General features: G+C 41.7%; 1 long non-coding RNA gene across 1 annotated transcript in view; it reads right to left on the bottom strand.

Moving 5' to 3' along the window:
- The window catches only part of LOC107183076, a 70,548-nt gene that overhangs the window by 8,358 nt on the left and 52,166 nt on the right, over positions 1-10,024 (bottom strand). Inside the window, exon 2 of the long non-coding RNA XR_001513845.1 lies at positions 2,484-2,633. This is a non-coding gene — a long non-coding RNA (uncharacterized LOC107183076). The remainder of the gene's footprint in view (positions 1-2,483; positions 2,634-10,024) is intronic.

Raw genomic sequence — 10,024 nt, 5'->3', positions numbered from 1 at the left:
GTGTCTGTCTGGGTAATGACGTCATGTAGCAATGCCTGGCTTCTCTCCCTAACGACTAGCCTCCTTAGAGTTTCTTCAGCCCAGGAACACAACTTGCTTTATTGCCAGGTAGAAACATGTTGGTGAAGTGGTTTCCCATGCCTTATCTCACTTGATCCTCACAGAAATCCTGGAGTAGGTAGATAGGAGACTCAGTGGAAACCTATTTTCTTTTCATTAACCAGAAAACAGAGATGTAGAAAGCTTAGAAAGTGACCCGACTGAAAAGAAGTAAGAAATGGTGGACCTTGAAAATGACTTCAGATTTTCTCATTACGCAGAATATAGTCAAAGACTGCTGCAGTTAAATATTTTACCCTTTGTTCTCCCTGCATGATTTACAATAACAATCTGCTTCGTGTTGATATTTACTGCTGTGTTGCTGACAATTACCTGAAAGAGAAGTTGGGGTGCTTCACTGGGCTGGAAAAAGTTTAGCTACATCAGAAAACAGGTCTAATTAAGCAAGTTTATTCTATATCTGTAAAAGGCTAAGTTGACTCGCACATGCATGATAGATATAAAGCTTTCGCTGGCGCCAATCACATGCGTGTGTTTCCATCTGTCATTGTTGATCATAAATTTGGTTGACACTTCTATTATAGAGAAAGGGTGAATAGCGACATTAAAATATTTCTTCTAATTAATTTCCTTTCAATGTGCACAAACTTGTGCACCAGGCCACTAGTTGTGATATAGAGATGGGAAAGGAGGTAGTATGCTGCCTTTTCCATATTATTTCTTTTTTTTTAAAATAGATTTTTTTAATCCCCATGTGATAACAGGTTTATTGATTTGAGAAAGAAAGACTGAGAAAGAGAGAGAGAGAAAGAGAGAGAGAGAGAGAGAGAGAGAGAGAAACATCAATGTGAGAAACATTGATTGGTTGCCTCCCCATATGTGCCCCAACCTGGGGAATGGAACCCACAACCTAGGTATGTGACCTGACCGGGAATCAAACCCCACAACCTTTTTGGTGTATGGGATGATGCTCCAACCAACTAATCACCCAGCCTGGCCCATATTCATTATTTTACGTTAACAAAAAGACTGTAAGGCCATAGTTCCACTCACCCTAAAGCCAATCAAGACTTAAAAACAACTTTCCCAAGGCCACATAGCTAAATATTTGGTGAAGCCAGAGTTCAAAGTCAAATATGTCTAATTATGAAAAACTGTATCCTTTCCTCTTTTTTAGAATACTTTCCATAGCCCTCAATCTTTCCACTCTACTTCATACATCAAAAATTTAGCGGGGGTAAGGGGAAGAGATCAACCGAAGGACTTGTATACATGTATATAAGCCAAACCAATGGACATGGACAACAGGGGGATGGGAGCATGAGTGTGTGTCGGGGGGGGAGGTTGGGGGTTGATGGGGGGGCTGAGGACACATTTGTAATACCTTAATAATAATAAAAAAAGGAAAAAAAATTTTAAAAAAGCAAACCAGGTGCTAATTATTTAAAAAAATTATTTAAAGTTAAGAACAACTGTTTAAAGAAACCTGTCATTGAATTTATGTGCTCTGGTAAAATTAAACTGGAAAAGGCAGACACTTTTACAGCATCTTGTCCTCATCTGGTCTTAACAACCTGATCCCTACAGAGAACTCTATGTGCTGTAGCTCCAGTGACCAACATCTTGTTTCCAAGGCCGTTTTCTGCATAAAACTTTTGACTCAGGGCTCCTGTCACCAGCAAAATGTGAATGTAAATTGTCCTTTTTCAGGTGTGGAGGAAGGGTGAAGTGGATGATCTTGAGCCACTTACCTTTTACATGGCCAACTATAAACTAATTAGGAAAGTCAGAGGGGTGGGATAAAGGAAAAAGGGGTTTTCAGCTAAGAGTCCTTCTCTTTTTAGGAATATAAAGATAAACACTGTGAGGGGGGGAGGGTAAGGTTACATTTACTCACAAAGTATTAACTTATTACATCCTGAAGTAACACTCATGCCACAGGTTGACCAGAAAGCCTGCATGTACATATCTGCTTGAGCAGCGGTTCTCAACCTGTGGGTCCCAACCCCTTTGGGGGTCGAACAACCCTTTCACACAGGGGTCGCCTAAGACCATCGGAAAACACATATATAATTACATATTGTTTTTGTGATTAATCACTATGCTTTAATTATGTTCAATTTGTAACAATGAAAATACATCCTGCATATCAGATATTTACATTATGATTCATAACAGTAGCAAAATTAGTTATGAAGTAGCAATGAAAATAATTTTATGGTTGGGGGTCACCACAACATGAGGAACTGTATTAAAGGGTCGCGGCATGAGGAAGGTTGAGAACCACTGTGCCTGAGTAAAAAAGGAGAGAAACAATGAACTAGTTGTGAATGCAGTGTGTTTGGAAGACAAACTCTCAAGACATGAACTCCATAGGGAAAAAGCTGATAGGTATTTAAATAAGAGAGAAGCACTGGAACAACCTGGGAAAGTGCAACAGAATCAGAGTAAACATCCTTCATGGACATTTGGTGAGATTGACTTGTTTTGAGAGGCCCTGAATGGTCAGGACTCCTATTCTTTCATAAGCAGGTGTCTCTGGGTCATGAGATGGAGACGACAGTGAAGACATCCTAAATGGAGAACAAGCTGGTGGTGTCTGTAAGTTCCTCATATGGTCCCTGTTACAAGGTGCCCTGGAGGCCAGTCTACCTGTCCCCTCTCCCCCAGGTGACAGTCCCTGCTCAGGGAGGCTTGCTGGGTCTAAAAGAAGGAAGTAATGTGTATTGGGACAATAGTTCACATATGTTGGGGGATAGATGCCTTATGCATCCTTGACAATTAAGGAGGTAAAATGTTACCCTTTGTAATAAAAAATAAAATTTGAAAAAAAATTAAAAAAAAAAAAAAGGAGGTAAAATGTGACTGAGCTATTAATGGTTGCAAAGATATCTGAATACTCTTTCTGCACCGAAGGCCCTACCTACATTTTTCCACAGTTACAGTTTCTTTGCAGAGGTTTGAAACATGACCATTTCAAGCAGTGATTCTGAAATGGTGTTTCATGAAATCCTTTAGGTAGAGGAGGCACCGTTAGGTGATGGATACAGACTTGATAAACTGGTATTAGCTCCTCCAGATGCTGAATCAATATCATGCCAGATCTCTGTGGGAAGAAGTACACAGAGAATAATGGACAAGATTTCCATGGTTTCAAAACAAGCTGAACTGGAAGAGATGTCTCATTTCAGCGAGGTGAGGAATTCAGGGATGCTGCATCAGCAGCCAGCATGCATGGTAATGTGCCATCATCCGACCTGTCCTCCACCCTTGCCATGATGGCCAAAAATGAAACCATAAATGTACTACATCACACCATCTTCTGTCTCCTCTTCTTCAGTGCTCTCTCCTGGATCCCATTTCCAAGCACATTCATACATCTCTCCCACCACATAACCAAGATTAAAATTCTAGGCCAGCCTTCCTGTTGGATCTACATTACATTTCCAAATAGGTTGTGGCAACAAAGAAGTGCTCATCACTAGTCAACAAAAGAAATTCAGATGAAACAATGAGATCCATTTTTTACACATCAGATTGACAAACATTTTAAGATACTAGTAATTACAATATAGGTGAAGGTGTGTGTGGGAAAGGAGTTCATACAAATACTGCTGGTAGGAAAGTAAAGTAGTCCAGCAGGATAGTAATTATCCATGTAGATATTTTTGACCAACTCTAATTCTACTTGTAGAAATTTATCCTACAGATCTCCTTACTGAAATGGGACAAAATATATGTAAAAATATTTTTGCAGCACTGATAGCAATTCCAAAAATTATGTTGATAGGGGAATATTATGCATTTCTTTTAATGTGTTTATTTATTTAGAGAGAGAGAAAGGGGGAGGGAGAGAAAAACAACAATGTGAGAGTGAAACATGGCTCAGCTCCTCCTCATACCCCCTACTGGGGATTGAGCCCACAACCTGGGCATGTGCTCTGACGGGGACTGGAACCGGTGACCTTTTGGTTCATGGGATGACACTCAACCAACTGAGCCACACTCGCCAGAGCAATCATGCCTTTCTTAAAAAACGTGTAGTATATCTAAACTTATGGCATGAAAGATACTGATTGGTATGTATGATATGATCTTATTTGTCTAGAAAAAATACACATGTACATTTGCATATGTACAGAAGTTTTGAAGACCATACACTGAACCATTTCCAACTTTGGGAAGTAGGACTTGAGGGAAAGGGTGAGAATGATGACTTTTAAGTTTTTACCTTACAAACTTCAGTATTGGCTGAATATTTAAGATAAGCTTAAATTGCTATTATAATTTTAAAAATTAAAATGAACGATGGCATATCCTGTGAGGGGTTCCCTGAGCCCATTGATTAAAGCTGATGAAAGGGGAAAAGGAGAGCAGGTTTCAACTATAAAGAGTCTACCAGGAAAGAAAAAGCTGTATTTTCACACAGAAACCCTAAGCACAAAGGTTGTTCTACTGCTAAAGGAATATTCGATTTGAAGCAGAAAACTTACACAGAAAGTGATTCTCATAACAACCACTAACTACCAAGAGGGTCTAGTTATGTGACCACAATTACTATGCTGGGTGATACACACACATGCATATGTGTGTGTGTGTATCCTATCTAATAAAAGAGAAACATGGTAATTAGCTTATTACCACTACCCTTCCCATTGGCTAATCAGGGCAATATGCAAATTAACTGCCAGCCAAGATGGCGGCTGGCAGCCAGGCAGCTTAAAGCGAACATGAGGCTTGCTTGCTTCAGTGACGGAGGACTCCAACGTCCCCCGCCTGCCATGCCGGCCTCTGAGCTGCAACTCTAAGCAACTATGTTACAAATACAGAAGCTAAACAAAACCCCAGAAACCTGCTTTAGTCTGCCAGGCTTCAGCCAGCAGGATCGCAACACTGTTTCAAATACAGAAGGTAAACAAAGGCCAGAAACCTGCTTTTGAGCAACGGAGGCCTAAGAGCTGGAGCCAAGCCTCAAAGCTAAAGCTGGCCCAGAATAAGAAAAGAAAAAAAGGAGCGGTTGGGAGCGTCAGTCACTTGCCAGTCTGAAAAAAGCCCTCAGCCCCTCACCCAGACTGGCCAGGCACCCCAGTGGGGACCCCCACCCTGATCCAGGCCCCCCTTCAGGGCAAACCAGCCGGCCCCCACCCATGCACCAGGCCTCTACCCTATATAGTAAAAGGGTAATATGCCTCCCAGCACCGGGATCAGCGGAGCCAAGAGGCCTCCCGGCACCAGGATAAGTGTGATGGGGGCAGCGCCCAAACCCCCTGATCGCCCTGTGGCTCTGTGTGTGACAGGGAGTGGGGCCACAACCTCCCTATCCACCCTGCTCTGTTCATGACAGGGGAAGGCGCCCCAACCCCCTGATCAGCCCTGCTCTGTGCCTGATAGAGGGAGCTCCCCAACCCCCTGATGGGCCCTGCTCTAAGCCCTACCAGGGGCTGCACCTAGGGATTGGGCCTGCCCTCTGACACCCTGGAGCAGGCCTAAGCCAGCAGGTCGTTATCTCTCGCGGGGTCCCAGACTGGGAGAGGGCACAGGCCGGGCTGAGGGACTCCCCCTCCCCATCGAGTGTACAAATTTTTGTGCACCAGGCCTCTAGTGTGTGTGTGTGTGTGTGTGTGAGTGTGTGTATATAGCTACATTTTTTCTGAATATAAAATACACACATGCCCATTTCAAAAATAGAAAAATTTACTAAGAAATTTAAAGCCCACTTACTATAGCCATATTTATGCTGTTATAGCATTTCTTTATCCATGTCAAAATACAATATATTTTAAAATAATGGAATTATGGCTTTACAACTTGTTCCACTTACCCCCTCCAACCCTAATAATAGTATTCAAATATCTTTCTGTATCAGTAGATCTAGGTCTATCTCATTCTTTTTTTAAAAAAAAATTTTTTTTATTGATTTCAGAGTGGAAGAGAGACAGAGAGGCAGAAAGAGATAGAAACATTAGTGATGTGAGAGAATCATTGACTGGCTGCCTCCTGCATACCCCCCACTGGGGATCGAGCCTGCAACCCAGGCATGTGCCCTGACCAGAAATTGAACCATGACCTCCTGGTTGGTAGGTGGACACTCAATCACTGAGCCACACAGGCCTGGTTCATTCTTTTTAACAGCTGCATTGTATTCCATACTATTGATATATAATTTTTTAAAATCAATAACTATAACTAAGACTTCAATCAACTGTCCCTGCATATGAATCTTTGCATATGAGTACTTACAGACACATATTCCTAGAAGTGGAAGATAGCTTGATTAAAGGGGACTTACACAGGTTAACTTGCTTTTTTAAATTTTTATTTTGTTTTATTGCTTAAAGTATTACAAATAGTATTACATATGTTTCCTTTTTTTCCCCCTTGATCTTCCCCCGGCCTCCCCTACCCCCCAGCGTCTTGTGTCCATTGGTTATGCTTATATGCATGCATACAAGTCCTTCGTTTGATCTCTTACCCACCCCCCACCCCCAACTCGCTTTTTGAAAGTTTTACATCACTTCACTTTTATGAAAGACCAACCTTAGTACCTGTTTTCATTAACTGAAAGAAATCCAAAGAGGATATTTGCTTTTATGACAAAAGGTGAAAATTGAAAACACAGTGCAACATTTGTTTGGCAGGCTCACTGTTGTAGTATTGCCTTCCTATCAAGATTCTAGGACTCCAGCTCCCCCCTCCCCAGCCCCCAACTTTTTCCTTACAATACAACACACTTTTATTTCCCTAACTTCCTAACATGAAGATTTAAAAGAATTGGGTCAGTACTTATATTATCGAATGACTATGTACATTCTGTTCACTGTAGTGGACCATCATGACCTTTCCTTTCCTGTACATCTTTGTGTTGCTGCAGTTAGTAGCTACCTTTTTCTTTTCATCGGCTTAGATTTCTATGCGCCCATCACCATTTATCACCCTACTCTCCAGGAGCACCTTAAACCTCCTCTAACCCCTCAGGCTACTTCTCAGTGGTATTCCTTTTGGACCTCTGTCCAGGCTGCATAGGTTCATTCCTGGCCTGCTGCACAGCCATGGTTTTCTTTTTACTATCATTTTGGAGATTGTCTTCCTTCTTTTCTGCTTCCTGGGTCCTCTGGTCTTTTCTTTTCCTTTTTCTAAATGTATTTTAATAAGCACTGCCTTTATAATTATTCAAAGTGTGTATATATTTTTGGGACACCCTGTATATACAATGGAGTATTACTCAGCCATAAATAGGATGAAAGCTTACCACTTGGGACAACATGGATGGACCTAGAGGGTGTTGTCTTGGGTCGGTTCCTCTGTCTTTTCTATTCTTCTGTTTGAGAAGTTCATCTTTTAGAAACCTCCTGTGAAAGGGTGCATGGGCGGTATATTTCTTTGCAGACTGTTTTATGAAATGTCATTATTTTGCCTCCTCACTGGAGGTTGGAAATAATTTTTCCTCAGAATGTTATGGGCATTTCTCCATTGTGTTGCAAGTTCCAACAGTACTTTTAAGAAGTCTTGTTATTTTCTAGCTAGATCATTTTATCTCCTCACCCTCCCACCCCTCCACCCCCATCAGCCACACTCAAAACTTTTAGGATCTCCTCTTGATCTCTGGTTCTAAATTTCACTGTAAAATATTTGGGTAACTTTTAGAAATGTAAGCTTTTTTGTTGTTGTTAATCCTCACTTGAGGATATTTTTCCATTGATTTTTAGAGAGGAAGGGGGAGAGACAGGGACAGAGAGAAACATTAATGTGAGAGAGACACATTGATCAGTTCCTCCCAACCCAACCAGGGCTGGGGATCGAGCCTGCAACCCAGATAGATGCCCCTGACTGGAATCAAACCTGATACCTTTCAGTCTGAAGGCTGATGCTCTATCCACTGAGCCAAACCAGCTAGGGCGAAATGTAAGCTTTTTATAGAATAGAAGCCCAGTGCCCAAAATTTGTGCATGGGGGCTGGGGGCGTTCCCTCAGCCCAGCCTGCACCCTCTCCAATCTGGGACTCCTCGGGGGATGTCCAACTGCCAGTTTAGACCTGATCCCTGGGGGCCTAATCACCCCCAACTGCCCTCCCTTGCCAGCCCGATGGCCCCCAACTGCCCTCCCTTGCAGACCTGGTTGCTCCCAACTGCCCTCCCCTGCCGGCCTGATAGCCCACAATTGCCCTCCCCTGTTGGGGGTGGGCATCTTGTGACGACATGTGGGGGGGCCATCTTGTGACGACATGGGGGGAAGCCATCTTGTGATGATGTGAGGGTATCTCGTGAGGGTGTGAGGGCCACCTAGGCTTTTATTAGTATAGAATCTATACTATCTATACTATAGATAGTATTTTCATAGAAGGGAGTGTAAATCACAAATATCACTTGCTGAACTTTACAACATGAACATACTGGGTCATTCCTACATTAAGAAACAGAATAGAGCTGCTTCCAGCCTCTACCTGCCCCTATGGTAACCGCTATCCTAACTGCCAACACCATAGATCAGTTTGCCTCTTTTTTAATTTTTATAGAAATGACATCATTTACTATGTGCTTTCTTGCTACTGGTCTCTTTTGCTCACTATTAAGTTTGTGAGATTCATCTGTGCCAGTGCATATAAGGGTAATTCATTAATTTTTCTTTCACTATATTAACACATCACAATTACTTTACCCAGCTCTAGTGCCGGCAGACTTTTGATTGTTTGCAGTTTGGGGCTATTACAGATATTGTTGTCACCAACATTTTTGCACAAGGCCTTTGCTGAGCAGATGTATCACTTCTGCTGCTTAGGACTCAATGAGCCTTTTGATCTGAATATTTAGTTTTTTCAGTTTAGAGAAATTCTTTGGTAATTTCTTTTTTTCTCTCTCATTTTCATTGATTCTTTCTTTCTGGAACTCTACTATTCTCCAGTATTGATCCTCTAATCCTCTAAACTTTTCTCTCATATATTTTTTTTTGTTTATTATCTAGAAGAACATTTCAACTTTGTCTTCTAATACTTCTATTGCTTTTAAAAAACTTTGTATTATTTTTAATCTCTGAGGTTAAAACATTTCACCTTGTTTTTAAAATAGCATTCTGATCTTGTCTTATTGCTCCAATATCTTCTCTTTAAAAATATTTTTTCTTATGTTCTCTGTAATATCTTGGTTTTTCTTTTGTTTTTCCTGTTTGTATTTCTCTCCTTTTTGGCTGGGTAGCTTCCCTGAAATGTATGGTGGCCCTGGCTTGCCTAGTCATGTTTAAGAGTGAGGCATTAAAACCTGCCTGAGAGGAGCGCTCCATGAGGGTGTGCTTGCTATACAGCTCTGAGGCGGCATGCCAGATACACTACAGGGCAGAAATAAATGTCTGAATTTGTAGCTCTTTCCTCTTTGGCAGGTCAGTTTTTCTTAGAAAGTAATCCTCTAAACTGGGTCCTAAGCAGCAGAAAGGGTTGCAAGATCTCACCATTTAGCGTGAAGAAACTTATTTACTTTTCTTGCTTTTCAGTAAGATAATCAACCCATCCCTATTCCCAGCAGTGCCTGCTTTGCTGTTCCCATGCCTAGAGTTGTACTGTCCAATACGGTACCCATAGCCACATGTGGCTACCTGAATTTAAATTAATTTCAATTAAATACAAAATGTAGTTCCTCGGCCACACTGGTCACTCTAACCATCGAGATGCTTGATAGTAGACAATGCTGGTATATGCCGGGAACCGGTCCATCCTTGCTGTTTCAAGGGACCTGGTATATGTGGAATGCTGTTCTTAATATGTTTGCTCACCTTCTTGGCGCTGTGTTTTAACCAAGGTCACCTCTCCGAGAAAGGTTGTTTCCCCAGGTAGGGATTTTCCCCTGAAGTTAGGGAGGGAATAAAACCTCTTAACCAAGTGCCAGGCGGGTAATTAATCACTTTGACTACAAACAATCATGCTTAAGCTACATAATCTTTACTCCCTGGAATGGAGATAAGAAACGTCCTACCCTTT

Source organism: Myotis davidii, unplaced genomic scaffold (genome assembly GCF_000327345.1).
Source record: "Myotis davidii unplaced genomic scaffold, ASM32734v1 scaffold119, whole genome shotgun sequence".
Lineage (NCBI taxonomy): Eukaryota > Metazoa > Chordata > Mammalia > Chiroptera > Vespertilionidae > Myotis > Myotis davidii.
This window is presented reverse-complemented; position numbering and strand designations above follow the sequence as displayed.